This window comes from Nycticebus coucang, chromosome X (assembly GCF_027406575.1).
Source record: "Nycticebus coucang isolate mNycCou1 chromosome X, mNycCou1.pri, whole genome shotgun sequence".
Taxonomy (NCBI): Eukaryota; Metazoa; Chordata; class Mammalia; order Primates; family Lorisidae; genus Nycticebus; species Nycticebus coucang.
In genome coordinates this window covers 165,259,540-165,276,249 of record NC_069804.1, presented here as the reverse complement: position 1 = coordinate 165,276,249, position 16,710 = coordinate 165,259,540, and the positions used below count along the sequence as shown (strand labels likewise).

The 16,710-nt window shown below is 44.0% G+C and overlaps 1 pseudogene; it reads right to left on the bottom strand.

The window, feature by feature from the left end:
• LOC128577073 (zinc finger protein 41-like) overlaps positions 1 to 16,710 on the bottom strand; it is an 81,413-nt pseudogene that overhangs the window by 63,516 nt on the left and 1,187 nt on the right.

The window sequence follows — 16,710 nt, the reverse complement described above, 5'->3', positions numbered from 1 at the left end:
ATTATATAATACTATTCTTTCTATTTTCTACTTTATAGTCTACTTTTATATATGTTTGAAATTTTCCATAATGTAAATTTCAAAGATATGGTATACATATGAAAAAATAGTAATAGTTGTAAATTCTGGATAATAGGAGCATGAGTATTTATCATATTATTCTCTGTGAGAATATATTATTATTTTTCTTTTATATTCTTATAATAATAAGAATATATTATTATAATTATTATAATAATTATTATAATTAAAAATATTATTCTATATTTTTTTACAATTTCTCATAAAACCCCAACAACTATACATTTTTAAGTGCAATAGAAGAATCTTAATGTATTGTCTTATACATTTCTGTACCTATGGTGTCTAGAAATTTATGTTGATACAACTGGAATTCTTATTGTAGATCTTAGGAAATCTTGCACATTTAATGGAATTACATGTTTTGGAAATTTTCAAGAAGTATTGGCACAAAAACAGAGAAGTAGATGTCTGGAACAGAATAGAGAACCAAGAGATGAATCCAGCTACTTACCGTTATTTGATCTTTGACAAGCCAATTAAAAACATCCAGTGGGGAAAAGATTCCCTATTTAACAAATGGTGCTGGGTGAACTGGCTGGCGACCTGTAGAAGACTGAAACTGGACCCACACCTTTCACCATTAACTAACATATTTGTCTATTCCTCTCAGACACTAGGATGGATCCACTGTTTAAGGAAGAACTCATTTGATCTTAACTTTGTAAAGTTTCTATTTCCACTGCCCTCTAGGACTCTGAATTCCTTTCTGAGTTAACCATCTTTCTGCATCTTTTTCATATATGTATGATACATTAACGAGAGAGAAAGAGAATATGAATGGGAGGAGGGAATTGGAGGCAACGAGCACAGACTTCTCTTTTAAGGGGATTTAGTATAAAAGGAAAGAGAATGAAGCAGTCGCTAGAGGTGGAAGTGTATCAAGAGACATGTTTGTTCACGTATGTGAATGATCTAGCAGAGCAGGAAAAATGAATGGTTAAAAGGAGAGGGGAGAACTATTACAGCCGTGTTCTTGAGTAGGTGAGGGGGGAATCTAGTGAGAAAATCTAGTGAGCAAAGAATTGAAGACTTGCCATCAGACAGGAGGGAAATTCCTCTTCCATTGTAACATATTTAATTGTGGAAGTTCTTTTTTTCACTTACCTTTTGATTGGTTCTTTACTCTCAACAAAACAGAAAAGGAAATCACCCAGTGAGAGTGAAGATGGGGGAAGGTGGGGGGGCTTGAGGCAAGAGGAGCAAATGTGGCACAGTCTTCAAGAACTGCAGAGGGGATATCTAGGAAAATAGTTTGGTTGCCAGGCAGCTCTAAGGACCCACTGTGGTTAGGTGTCATGAATTTAAAGCAAGACCAGTCATCAGTCATCATGATTTTGTATTTTCCTTTAGCTACGTTTAGGCTGCAGGTGCAGAGCAGGAAAGGGTTAAATTTAAACAGGTTTGGGGTTTCATCAAGGGAGTATTCGATTTTAGAAGGGCAAGGAGTTGTATATGGAGGTGAGGGAAAGTGAGCGAGGAGTCCATGATGCCTCCTAGGTGTCTGGTCTGAGCCCTTTTAAGAGAGGACAGAGACAGAGTGTGAGATTTGGTGAGGGGATTGAAATAAGAGAGAGCTCTTCTCTGGACATTTTGAGTTTGTGGAGATGTTTAGTGGGCAGAGGAAAATACAGAGGAGTGTCTCGGCCTAAGAAGAGTTAAAGCAGGAGGATCACTTGAGCCCAGGAGTTGGAGCCTGCAGCAAGCTGTGATTGCACCAATGCACTCCAGCCAGGGAGTCATAGCAAGGCTTTGTCTCTGAAAAGAAAACAGAAAAGAAAAAGAAGGGAAGGGAAGAAGGAAAGAAAAAGAAAAGATGAGAAAAGAAAGAAAAGAAAAGAAAAAAATTGGGTAATGGAATGAACAGTGCCAGGGTGAGGGAGAGACAGGATTGTCAGAGAAGTACTCTCTCTAGGAGAGGGCCGCATTTTTCTCCTTCCTCACAATAGCAATAATGACGACACCGGCTGCAACTGCCACTTCAGTATCCCTGAAGAGGACTGAGGGGCCTCCCATGCCTGGCCCTTCCTCTCCTTCAATGACTTTGTCCAGCCCTGACCCCACCTTAGTAACTCCCAGCTAAATCATACCCTAGACCTAGCCATTACCAGTTTTTCTAGCCAAACTTTCAATGTTCCACTTTAAGGCTAGATAGGAGGCTACCGTCTCCTACTTGTCCAGCTCATTCCCACTAGTGACCGCACTACCTTTAACTACATGGGACATCCAATCTGCTGATCCTCCTACATTTTCACTGTCTCTTACCCGCTGATGTCCTGTCTCCCTGACCTCCTAGGCTTCTGCTCCACTTTCATCACAGTAATCACTCCCTTGCATACACTCTGTCCATCAGTGTAACCTTTTCAATGTCTCAGGGATCTGTCCATTTATCTTCATCTCCTACCACCACCCTGGTCCAAGGCAACATCATCTTTCACCAGGGAACTGAACTTGTCTCATGGCTGATCTTTCTGCCTCCATTCTTGCTCCCCTCTAATCCACTCTTCCCAAAGCAGCCAGAGCCATGGTCTTTTCAAAACAGATTGGATTAGCTCTCTCCCCTACTTAATACAGTTTAATGGCTTCTCGATCATATTATCAGACTCTGAATCCCAAACCCATAGCATGACCGTGTCTACCTCTCTGGCCTCATCTCACCAACCCCTCCACCTCTTCTTCACCTGAGCACTTCTTGGGCCCTCAGACATGCTCCTGCATGGTGAGCATTGGCCCTTCACATTTATTGTCCCCTCTTAGAGGGAGCAGCACATTTCTCCCACCCCACCCTCACCCTGCTGACCTGGCTAACTTCTACTAACCTTAAATGCTACTTCCCCCAGGACGCCTTCTCTGACCCTTGCACTCGGCCTTCAGAGCCCTTACTTTATGTCTCCAGAGCTCTCTGTTTGCTCTTCCTGTCACCGCACTGATGTAACTGCGTTGTAACTGCCCATGTCTCTGTCTTCCCATCCAGATTGTTAGCTCTGGAGGGCAAAGATCTCTTTTTTTCTGTACCCCTCTTAATGTCAAGTGACTAGGTCATAGTAGGCTCATCCTTGTACCTGGAGTACACCTCACCCTAGCCTTTGAAAGTCTGGCTATTCACCCTTCAGATTTCACCCATCCGTCTTAGTTGCTGGCTGATCTTCTCATGGATGCTGTCCCTGAAACAGCCACCCAGTCACTCTGTCACCTCCCCCACCTTCATTCTCTGTGTTGCACTCGCCCCTCTCGAATGTTTTCCTTGTTTGTGTGTTTTATCGTTTGTTCCTTTTGTTGTCTGCATTTCCCAGCAGGATGTACACCCTGTGGGAACAGGTCCTTATCTGGTTTTGCCTCACATTTTAACACAGCTTGCCACATGGTAGGATGGATGGTGGATGAATATGTGTTGCATAGGCTGTGTGAATGAACTAATGAATGAGGAATAGATCAATCAACAAATCAACCAATCAACCAAAGATAGCCATCACAGGAAAGCAGCCATCCTCAAGTGGAAGCAGGAAACTGAGTGAGGAGCCTGGGAAGCCTCAGCCGGGTTCTAAGATGGCTCAGTAGGGCTTCCCTGGGGGCTGTAGCCTACATTCTCCCAGCATGAATCACCCCAGCACTCATTAAAGGAAGACACAGGGGAGGGTTCTTTTTAAACATTTCCAAAGGAGGAAGACCCTTGGTATGGGGAAAAAAAGCAAATAGCTCCCATGATGGGCTGATGGGAGAGATTGGTGAAGGTCAGTTTCTCAAAACTTTTGGTGAGTGCTAGAGATTGATTAATCAGTGGCAGATAAGGCCTGGGACACAGATGTCATGTGGCCACACATGAAAAACAGCAGACCATTGGCTAAAGCTGAGACCCAGGGCAGGACTGAACCATCTGGATGTCTAATGGCCCCTTTTTAACTCTCCGCTTTTCTAGAGGACGGTGAATAGGACTATTGGCTAACAGTCCTTGACCTCCATCACTGCCCTGCCTCAAGCTGTCATCAACCCCTCACCTTTCCCCATGCCTCTTGTCCCCTACCCCCACATTACCAATGACAAGAACAGAGAGTCATCACTCTACCTCCAGAAGCTCTGCCCACATGGGAACTTGTACAACCTACTAAATAAAGTGCCTCTCTACTTGAATCCTAAGAAATGGCCCTAAATGGAACCCTTGCCAAAACAACTTCTCCCTCTCTCAGCACCAAAATTGAGAAAAGCTTTCCAACAATCAGTTCTGAACTCCCCCCCTTTATTTTTGAGCTCTCTAGCAAAGAGTGCCTCCCTCACCTCTCTGTCTGGTGGGGAGCCACGCCAGTTTGGACCTGTCCCAAGGGCCAGTGATGCCAGACCATTTTTCTGAGGAAAGCACAAGTTCCTTCAGTTTCTGGCTGATTGATGGAAGTCCTGTGGGATTCGATCCTTAGAGGACTCACACTGGAAGGCCACTTGATTAAGTATTATTGGAATGGACACTAAGCTTCAAAATATAAAACCAAATTCCCCAGAGACCCTGTTGTTTGCTATTTTACATATTGTTGTAGACAATTAAGTACATTATGTGCCCTCTGTTTCAAGATACTGATCTCTATGTGGCACCAACAATAGAAGCCTCATTCTTACCCTTGGAAGAGTCCAGTGGGGCCAGGTCACTGCATGTGCAAAGAACACACACGTTCATAAGGAAGCACAGGCAAACATGGCTTGACCAGTGTTCTCTCTCTGCAGCCCTCTGGTCTGAAGTTCTCAGCTTTCCTTTGGGTACCAAGACCCAAAGATTTGGAGCCAGACATCAGGACCAGGTCCTCACCCAAGGCTAGAGATAGCAGCTCAAATTCTGGTCTTTGGAGCAAGAAAATCTCAGAACAAAAGAGCCTCCCACCCCAAACGACTCCCTGATTGATTCAGAGCTGGGGTGTGCGAATCCAGGAGCACTGGGGAGGGATTTACACTTGTGGTTCCAGCCCTTCTCCTCCTTGCTTCTGAGTAATCCACTTGATCGTTCTCCATCACACCAGCACATTTAGTCTAATGGGAAGTGTAGACACAGACGTGCACTTGAGCAACTCCCCCAGGGTCCTGCGTTTGTCACCCTAGCAGTGCAGAAAACCATGAAGCAACTGTGAGTTCATAAAATATAGACATTTTATGTGAGAGACAGTGGTTCTTGATGAAAAGGAAGGAAAGAAAAAGTGAGAAAGGACTAAAAAAAGTGCAACTTGCTTAACCGGTTATCTTTTTGCTTCAGGACTGACCACACCAATTGCATGATGAGTTTAAGGAAAATGAGAAAGCAGAAATGTGGAGCAATAAGTAGGCATTTCATGGATTTCCAAAACCACCACAGCAGTCTAGAGCACATAGTGGTTTGTGAGATGAGAGGAGCCAAAGGCTGACATGCACACTGCCTCTGCTCCCAGCAATGCCAGGCCCACCCACAGCATGCCACATTCTAGCTCCAAGAGGACTCTTTCCCATCCAAACTTGATTGTGAGACTGGAACTAAGAAAAAGGTTTCCTTGTCCTTTAGCACACGCCATTTTTAGCCAAATGGGTACAATGCACCAAGCCACAGAAAAATCCACTGACACCAGCTGGCAAAAGAGGGGAAAATACAGGACAGATGGTAAAGTCATTCAAAGTGTGAACATGGTCCCTAACCAGAGCCTGGTCTGGAGCCACATTGTGAACATTTCACTCTATGAGAAATAAAATGGCCTAAATGCTGAAAACATGCATCAAAAATCCCCAAATATGTTTCCAAAGGGTCACCTTTTGTCTCAGTTCCTTCAGTGAGGCCACCTGACTTCTGAACACATTGTATGTCAAGCACCTTTTAAGGAACTACCATCAGAACCTGCAGCCAGTTCCTTGAAATATACTTACTGCTCATTTTTACTTAAATAGGCCAAAATTGATCCGTAGTAAGTAGGCAGACATCCCAACAGGGCTGTGTTTCTCTGGGTCCAAAAAGAAGATGAAGTAGATTTTCTCAGGTCTCCCAAAGCTTGGCTCTGAAGAGCTGTCCCTGGAATGTCCAGCACACCAGCAGCAGCATCAGAGTGAGTGTGCACTGTCCTAAGGGAACTTCTTGGAAGGGCAGCACTCATTTAATAAATGTGCACGTTCTGGTGTCACTTAATAAATATGAAAGCTCTCGATATGCTTATTAAAAATCAATCTCTAGGCTCAGCGCCTATAGCTCAGTGGCTAGGGCGCCAGCCACCTACACCACAGCTAGTGGGTTTAAATCCAGCCTGGGCCTGCCAAACAACAACTACAACCAAAAAAATAAATAGCTGGGCATTGTGGTGGGCGCCTGTAGTCCCAGCTACTTGGGAGACTGAGGCAAGAGAATCACTAAAGCCCAAGAGTTTGAGGCTGCTGTGAGCTGTGACGCCATGGCACTCTACCCAGGGCGACATAGACTCTATCTCAAAGAAAAAACAATCAATCACTACTTTTTGTTGTATACTCCGTGTTTGGGGAGGAGGGAAAGGGAATGTGTAGTGGTACTCTGTCATGGGATGTCACTACATTCACACGCCCTCTTCCCTGGTTTTAGTGCCAGGTTCAGCAAACTGCTTTTGTGAGGGCTAAATAGAACAAATTCTCAGCTTTGCTGGCCTCCTGGGCTCTGTCACATGGCTCAACTGTGCCACTGTAGTGTGAGAGCAGCAGTAGACAATATTCAAATGAATGAGCATGGCTGTGTGCCATTAAAACTTTATTTGCAAAATCAGCTGGGACCAGGTTTGCTCTGTGGGCTAGATTTGCTCCGTGGGCCCTAGTTTGCTGACCCCTGCTCTTGTGCAAAGCGGACAGTCACTTGCAGACTTCTTGTCCACCATCTCCAAACAACTCGCTGAAAGGTAAAGGGGCAAGCAGAGATCCCCAGGCTCCCATAATTGCTTCTCTTCAACCACTCTCAGTTTAATCCCATGATGTCATCCTGAAATGCAGCGGGTCATTGACAGGGTCACATTACTCAGAGAAAAACAGGATGTTTGACACCTAAAATATTCAGTACAAGCCGAGAGCTCATCTCTACAAAAATGCTTTTATATAATGGGAAGCAACAGGAGGTGGGGAGGGGACAGCCACTCATGGAGAAGGCACACTGGACCAGGTTCAGATGGTGGGCCTGCTGCCCTGGAGAGTACATTTCTGCTTGCAGCTGTCACTTCAGTGGACAGATGACTTCATTTCAGCTGCACCCCCCTGCCAAATAAAGGGTCAATAATCTCTCAGTTGGGAGAAATACCATATGGTACATGCTTTGGAAAGTTGCAAGAAAAGTATAAAATATTGGGGGTAAGCCACTTCCAAAAGCATGAAATTTGTCTAGAAAAGGATCAGGAAGTTTCTTTGAAATACCATAGCTTCCTAGAAAATTGAGTCTAAACCAGCAGGATTAGGTAACAAGAGGGGCATTATTGAGGCAAGTTAACAGGGAGAGCTCCTTTCTCACATTTACATACCTTTAGTGCTGCTCAAATCTGCAACGCTCATTCCCCAAACTCACCCATCACCTGTCCCTCCTAGAATCTCAATGCCCACCACTTTCTATCGTGAATTTCAGGTTCAAAAATACAGAAGGTCTTCTAATTCCCCGCAAAGGCCCAGAAGCATGTGGCTTCATGCCTCTGGGTCTTTGGTCATACAGGTTTTTGTTCTTCAGGATCCTTCTGGTCCTTCAAAATTCAGCCCCCTATGGCTGTTTCCTGTCCCTTGAAAATGTGTTCAGCAGTCCCCTTCTGTGCTACCTTGGGATCTTGTCCATATTTCTTCTATTGTACTTACCATACTGTTGAATTATTTATTTGCTTAAATCACTTAATTTCTCTACTAGACCACGAGTTTCTTGCCATCTGCTTCATCCATCTCTAGGTTTCCAGAGGCTAGGCAGTGCTGGGTGCATGGGGAGAGCTCCAGGAACATTTGCAGAATTGGATGTCCAATAGTTGGGGCACCCTGCTTGCCAAGTCAAGCCTTTTTGGACCAGAGCTTTATATTCCAGAGCTAGCCTAGGCTATGGCTCCAGTTTGAGGGCTCTAGAACAAAACCCTTGGTAGCCCTGGATTCCTCAGCATGGGGCCCTGGTCAACTGAGTCACTGACACAGCTCTCTCCATAACTCTCTCAACCAAACTCTTCTACACCAAGATTTCCAATCCAATTACTGAGAGCCCCAAGCCAGCTCCTTCTTACCCTTTTGGTCTTATCTTAAACGTCCCTTCTTCCAAGGGACGTTTTCTGACTCCACGGCCTTGAGCAGGTCTAGCCATTACTGTCTTGGCCCAGCACTGCACTTGGCATTTAGCAGGCATTCAAGAAATGCCTGTTGAATGAATGAGTGAAGGCACGCTGAGAGGTCTGAGTAAGCTAACGCCTATGGAATGCCTCATACAGACCCCTTGTCTATAGGCACACAGGAAGTGTTTTCTTTATTAACATCTCTTCAAACACACTAATCCCAGGAAGCAAGTAGGATAGTAAAGAGACATATCCCCTACTCCAGAACTTACAAAAGTGCTTCCTTCCACCTACAGACAAATGTAAAGGGAGATAAATGCCAAAAGGAAGGCAATTGTTCTCTTTGACATGCAAATAAGACGTATACAGAAGTTGACAGCAATTATGGTCCCTTCAAGGGCAGCAGAGGCTAAGTTCCCCACAGCTTGAGCAAACAGGAAGACAAGAAAAGCTCACACATAACCTTAAAAGTGGATCCAGCCATGCTGTGGAGTGAGACAAGCCAGGCTTTGGAGATTATGCCCATATAAGGCCCCACAGACAGCTCCCAGCGGAGCCTGAGATAATTTGGCACCTCTCAGCAAAGACCAACAGGATTGCCTTCAGGGCTTTGTTCACAAATAACTCCAAGTCTGCTGTCTACATTTTCATCTAAACATTTGATGAAAAACCTAATACCACCCTAAACATCTCAGGCCTCAAAGACTCTGCAAGAAGTGCTGAAAATAATTCAAAGGCAACCATCAACCAAAATGCTCACTCAGAGCTTCCTGGAGGTCTTTCTAAATTCCTGAGGAAGATGTGGGAAAGGCCACAGGGCTCTGGGGGACCATCTGAGCTTAGAGATGGGATGAAATCTGCTGCTTCTTCTGCCAGTGACCTACTAAGCCAGGGGCTGACAAACTATCCCTCTAAAGGGTTACATAGTATTTCCACTTTGCCAGCCATGGTCAATCACAACTACTGAACTCAGCTATAGCAGTGGAGAAGCCTTAGGCAAGAAGTAAAAGAATGGGCATGGCTATGTTCCAGTAAACTTCATGGATGGTTACTGAAACATGAATTATATATATTTCTCACATGTCATGAAATAGACTTTTGATTTTTTCAACCATTTAAAAATGTAAAAACCACCAGCCTGAGCAAGAGAAAGACCTCATCTCTACTAAAAATAGAAAAACTGGCCAGGCGTTGTGGCGGGCGCCTGTACTCCCAACTACTCAGGAGGCTGAGGCAAGAGAATCACCTGAGCCCAGGAGTTTGAGGTTGCTGTGAGCTTTGACCCCAGGACACTCTATCCAGGGCAATAGAGTGAGACTCTGTCTCAAACCTCCCTATTGGATACAATGAACACTACTCAGGTGATGGGCACACTAAAAGCCCCAACTTAGGTATTAGAAAAGGAATCCATATAACAAAAACATTTATCTACCTTTAATATTTTGAAATTTAATATATATATATATTTTTTAGAGACAGAGTCTCACTTGGTCACCCTTGTTAGAGTGCTGTGACATCACAGCTCACAGCAACCTCCAGCTCTTGGGCTTAAGTGATTCTCTTGCCTCAGCCTTCCATGTAGCTGGGACTACAGGCGCCCACCACAATGCCCAGCTATTTTTTGTTGCAGTTTGGCCAGGGCCAGGTTTGAACCCACCACCCTCAGTATATGGGGCCAGCACCCTACTCACTGAGCCACAGGCACTGCCCCTACAAAAAATATTTAAAAATGTGAAAACCATTTTTAGCTTCTAGGCAGTACAAAAGCAGGTAATGGGCTAGATTTGCCCTGTGGGCTGCAGTTGGCTGACCTCTGCAGTGGGCAGGAATGCACAGTAACACGTGGCAATGAGCAAAGAACACAGCCTCAGGCACTTGGACTCACATGGATTTTTCAAAGTTTTGTTCTGCCACTTTTTGGCTATCTGACCTTCAGCAAGTCAGTAAAATCTGTGAGGCTCAGTTTCCCCATCTATCTGGACCTTTTAGAATGAGCATTCAAAGGGATAAGGCATACTGCAACCCAGAACTTTGGAAGAGGCAGGAGGATCGGTTGAGGCCAGCAATTTGAGACCAGCCTTTGCAACATAACAAGACTCTGTATCTATACAATAAAATAAATTAGCTGGGCATCATGGTTCAAGCCTGTAATGCCAGCTACTCAGGAGACTGAGATGGGACAATTGCTTAAGACCAGGAGTTTGAGGTTATGATCACACCACTGTACTCCAGCCTGGGCGATAGACCCTGTCTCTAAAATATATATATATTATATATAAATATATATTTTATATATATAAAGAAGAGATAAGGAATGGAAAACACTCAGCATAGTTCTTGGCTCACGTTGTAAGCACTCAGTAAATGTTGGCTACTGTTATCTGAAGTTCCTTCTGATTACAGCAGTCATTCTCGCCTCTGATAGCCCCAGTGTCTACCACAATATCTGGGACAGAGTAGATGACATGAACTGTATGTTGAATGAATGAATGAAAGAATTAATGAATAAAATCTCATTGAAATGTGGCAATTGACACTTCCACTCACCAGCTGCCCAAGCTGTCGAGTATTAGCCTCCCTCGCTTCTAAATGTTTACTTTTGGTCCAGTGTCTTAGTTAGGTCATCACTGGGGACAAGTGGTTGGGGCTGGACTTACTGCAATTTCAGAAGTGAACATAGTAGGTGCTCAATAATTCCTTGATGAATTAATAAATGAATAGCTATCTCCCAAGCCAAGCAACAGATTCAAGTACTTGAAGTCCAAGAAAAGAGACACCCACCTTCATGCCCAGCCCTAGGACTCACGATTCTGGGGGAGTCCTTTAGGATGAGCGGGCCCTCCCTGCAAGCCTGCCTGGGAAGTAGAAGGTAATTATCCAGCGCTACCCATTTTTGTTCACCCTCTTTCTTCAGCTGGTTCCACAGAAGGAAGCTGGGCTGCTCTCCACCTGCCTCTGTAGGAGACAAAGCTCTCACACAAACAAACTGGGCTTCTTAGAGCCACATTTCTATCTGCATATGCATCCTCCCCCAGTGCTCCAGCTGCTAAGGTATAAAGGGGGATCGCCAGTGGTGCAGCCCATGTGCTTTGTGGGGGGAAGCCATTTATTTTTGTATAAACAGCATATGGTGCTCTTCCACCCCGCACGAGGAAGCTGTAGGGATTCCTGCCATGTGGGTAATTTGAAGTTTCAAAGTTTCTCCAGGATTCTGGGTGGAAAAAGCTGCAGAAAACACAGAAGGGAAAATCATCTTGAGCTGGATGTGGCAGTCCCTAAACCATGAAGATCAGAGTCCCCAGCAGAGCTCTCCCTGGAGAAAGAGGCCCCTGCAAGCCAGGCTGATGGGGCATTGATTTCCCACCAGAGAAACTACGCAGGAATCAATGAGCTACTGTGTTCTGCAGCTGACTGCTGGGAGGCTGTGGCCTTGGGAGATACCGGGTAGGGGGCTGACAAGACCTACATGCTGACAAGACCCTTTAAAGCTTCCAGCTCTCCTCCCAAGGAAGGCTTGACTTGGCTCCCACTACAGACGCTGTCAGCCACATCAGAGCTGTTTCACAAAGGCGCTCAGAGAATGGAAAATGTTAGCGGGAACCAAGAAGGAGCCAAACACAAGCATGGCATCATTTCCCCACCCCCTGAGCCACCTTCCCAAGTCCTATAGAAGCAGAAAGAGAAGTCAGAGTCCTCATAGCCCCCAGAGCAGGCCTCCAGCATCTCCAAGAGGCCTCTGGAGTCTGAGTCTCAGACTCTGTGTTGGGCCTTGGGGCCCATGGTCGGCTTTGAGTCGCCTCTGGCATCAGCTGTTTCCTATGATTAAAAATAGTGATATAATCACAGCAGCTACTGTTGACAGGGCGTTCACTGAAGCCTGGCCCTGTGCGAAGTAGCTGTGTGACCTTGGACATTCACCAAACCTCTCTCAGCCTCAATTTCTTTCTTATCAGTGAGTGAGGGGATAAAAGAATCTGGGTGAAGGAATAAAATCCTGCTTAGGTCAGAGGGCCACTGTGGAGATTCAGTGAGGCAATGTAAGGGAAGGGCTTAACCTGTGCCCGGCCCAGGTCGGGGTGCCTCAACAGGTGGCAACTGCTACCATCATTATCACACGTGAGAAATAGCCCGTGATTCAGATCAAAGGGGGAAACGAGAACAGCCCTAGTTCTGCTGTACTTCTTTTTTCCCTCAACCACTCCCTTCTCACCTTACCCTGGGTCTTCAACACAGACTCCTTCGATTTTATCCCACCCCCAGGAAGGCCAGGTAGGGTGAGAGTTTGTGTGGCCATTCAGACACATGCATTAATCACTCACGGGCAGCAACTCAGAGCAGACAGCTCCTCCTCCCCCCCACCCCCGCCAGATCCACTTTTGCCACTTCTCATCTCTTCCCATCTCCTTGACAACACAACTTTGGCCTGGTTCCACAGGGCAGTGTGTGAGGCACGCCACAGCAATGTGAGAGGCAGCTAGTTGGCTGTGTAGCTGTGAGTCAGAAATGCCAAGGTATTTGAAGGCTAAATTCACCCCTTCTGTGATACCACCAAAATAATGCTCAAAAAGGTATTTTTCTTCTTGTTCTGTGGGTAAAAATGAGTGGCAATTATGGGTCCGGTGAAGGGAATAGTTGATCTTGGTTTGTTCATTCATTCGTTCATTTGTTCATTACTTACTTTCATTCTTGCTAAGTACCTGTATCTACTCTGCTGAGTCATATGCAAGGCACCAGGAAAATGACACGAACAAGACAAAAGGGCCTAGGCCTGTGAGGCTAGCTATCTAGTGGAGTGGGGTGGACAAAGGAAATGAGCAATTCTAACATGGCAAGAAGAATTGTCTGTGGGACAGGAGCACAGGGTGCTATCAGTCCCCAGGGAATGAGCTCTGAACTCAACCTAGGGGTGTTTTTGTTTTAGTATAAGAAAAAGCCAGCATCCAAAAAAAGAAGAAAAAAAGAAAGAAAGAAAGAAAAGAAAAGAAAAGAGAGATAGCCTTTGATTAAAACAAGTGGCAAATCAGCAGCCTAGGAAACCAAATGCAAGGGGCACGGAGCATCCCAAGGCTGCTCTGGAGGTTGTACCTCTGCGTCCCTGTGGAGAAACTCCCCCTTTCTTAAGGATTAATTCTTTCTTGATCAAATTCCTGACAGTGACCCTGTAGACACCCAAAAAGTGAGAATCACTGCTCTGGTGACAAGGTAAATATTTGTGTCTCAGCCAGTATTTCAACTATTAAACTGCTATTGTCTCCAAAACAAAAAAAGAAAATTCTCTCTTGGCCAGGCACAGTGGCTCGTGCCTGTAATCCCAGCTGAGGTAGAAGCATTGCTTGAGCCTAGGCATTTGAGACCAGCCTGGGCCACATAGCAAGACTCCATCTCTACAGAAAAAAAAAAAAAAATAGCCAGGCATGGTGGCACGCATCTGTAATCCTAATTACTTGGATGGCTGAGGCAGGAGGATTGCCTGAGCCCAGGAGTTCAAGACTGCAATGAGCTATGATCATGCCACTGAACTCCAACCGAGGTGGATAACAGAGCAAGACCCTGCTCTGTTAAAAAAAAAAAAAAAAGTAAAATAATTATATAAATAAATAAGAAAAAAAGAAAGAAAAGAAAATGCTACTGATAGATTCAAAAATACAAAATCCTGCAGACTGTAGGATTCTGATTTTCTCAAGTTTATTTCTGTCTTTGTGAGAGTGTATACATATAGAGCCAAAAGTCTGGAATAAAATACACTAAAATGTTAACAGTGGTTATCTCTGGGAAGCATTTTCATATCTTGTTTCTTAGTTAAATATTTTAATTTTTCTACAATGAATGTTTATTATCTAGAAAACAATGTTATCAATTTCAAAAGTGAAAGAATAGGGCGGCACCTGTGGCTCAGTCGGTAAGGTGCCGGCCCCGTATACCGAGAGTGGTGGGTTCAAACCCGGCCCCGGCCGAACTGCAACAAAAAAATAGCTGGGTGTTGTGGCAGACGCCTGTAGTCCCAGCTGCTTGGGAGGCTGAGGCAAGAGAATCTCTTAAGCCCAGGAGTTGGAGGTTGCTGTGAGCTGTGTGATGCCACAGCACTCTACCCAGGGCCATAAAGTGAAACAGTCTCTACAAAAAAAAAAAAAAAAAAGTAAAAGAATATGTTCAAGGCTACACGCTATATGATTCTGTTTATATGACATTCTGGAAAAGGCAAAATGACAGGGACAGGAAACACATCAGTGGTTGCCAGAAACCTGAAGTGGGGAAAGAGGTTAACTACAAAGGGGCACAGGATTTTTTTTGAGAGATGGAAATGTTTCATATGGTGATTGCAGTGATAATTACATGTCTGTATGTGTTTTTCAAAACTCACAGAGCTGTTCATTAAAACAGATACACATTATGGTATGTAAATCATACTTCAATAAATCAGACTTTTTAAAAAAGTGAGTCCGGATTGTTCTTCAGGTTCTATTATCTCTGGAGAGTCTAATGGACCTAGGAAGATAATGAAAGCTTTGGAGTGTATGATCTAAAAAAAAAAAAAAAAATTAAAGAAAGAGTTGGGAGAAATTTTCATATTTCTGTCAGTCTCTTAAAATTCAGCCCTAGGTGGCTGGAGCTTGGAACTTGAGTATTTTTTTTTCTCTCCTTTTTTTTAAAGTCACTCGAGACCAGGATTTATGTGAAAGACATAGTTTTTTTTTAGTATTTAATGAGGTGATTTTAGCGTGAATTCAAGTATATGATTTACAACTTGAGTGATATCTTTATGAAACAGTTGCATCTATGATAACACTTAATAAAACTTTTTATTGGAAACACTGTTTGTATGGTTAGAACAGACTGTCAGAATAATTCGCCTTGGAGCAGATGCATCACCAATTGATCATTTATTCTGCTGCTCTTGCCAGTATCATATCCCCAATTCAACCTGGTAGGGAATAGAGAAAAACACAAGCCGATGACATCAATTTCTTTCTGAAGATTGGGATTTCCATTTTACTACAAGGGACATAACATAAAGACTGTCTACCTTAGAGTAAGAAACTACATGAGCCAGAGGCTGGCAATTCCTTTCTTGAATTCCATGGGGAAGACACTGTTGTTTGAATTCAGTCATATCATTTAAATTTTTGAGGCCTGTTTTGTGCTTTATTTAAAATAGAATTGGATCCTTTCCCATAAGTACTGACACTAGATGCTGTGCATAATTGGGGTACAATCTGAAGCTACCCTTTTATATCTTCCTCTTGTTAAGAACAAGAGAAAGTTTCATCAGATATCAGTGTCAAGGGAAGGAGGTGGGCAACTACATCAATACAGAGAGAAGCAACATTCCACGTACTTTTGTCTTTAATTTACAGTGTAAGCTCCTCTGTTTCTTCTTAGGTGACTCCAAATGTGTGGTATTGAAACTACATGAACAGATGCTCCTTGTTCAAAAGAAATCAGTTGAGAAATCTCAGAGAAATACCAAAAATATCTAATATATAAGCTATTGATTCTGGTAAAGGCATAATGAAAAGATGGCATGGAGTACTCTCCAGAAAAAAGTCTATTATATTTACATCCTAGGAATTTTGAGCTCTAAAATATATATACCCAATTACACCTAAGCATAATTCTGTCTCTGATACTAGACTGTGAGCTCCTTATGCATCTCTTGATTTCCAGTACCTAGGGTGGGTAGGAGCTCAGACAAAGCGAGGCAGGCAGGATTAGTGGAACCAAGTCATTGGTCTCCTATGAAAGGCTTTGAATCCCGCTACTCACATCCCTACCAATGGGTCAGAGAGAGTGAGGTCCCACTGGGGAGAGCGCAGTGTAGTGAGAACAAAGTTGCTGGCTCCATCATTACACAGGCCAGCCAGCTTTGAACTACCTCGATAGGTGAAGGGTATTTTGTGTGAGGTTCTGGGTTTAATCTATATTTTTAAGTCAGCACATCAGTCCTATGGTTTCTGGAAAAAGGAATAAAATCCTGGTGAGGAAGGACTGTAATCATGGTTTCTCACAAAAGCAATTTTAGGAAAGACCTACCAGGACCAATGCCACCCCCCGTTTTTAAATGACACCTCTCTGTGAATCATCTTTCTCTCAAGGTAGTTCTGAAGTGACTTTTCCCAACTACTTTGGAGGCAACAAAGACTTCATTTGGGAAATGTTGGCTGAGTGAGCTGGTGACTCACACCTCAGATACATTAATAAACATTGAGAAAACAAAAACCAGATGTTTCCTTCATCTTAATATAGGCTTCTACGCTTTCTTTTTCAGTGATATTGTCACTTGCTGATTTCCTTCTAGTGAGGCAAAAGCCAATTATTCAAAAGTTGTGGACCCATACCTATTTGATGAACTCTTTCCCAACAGTTGCTATCTGGCTCCAACTTTCACACAGCC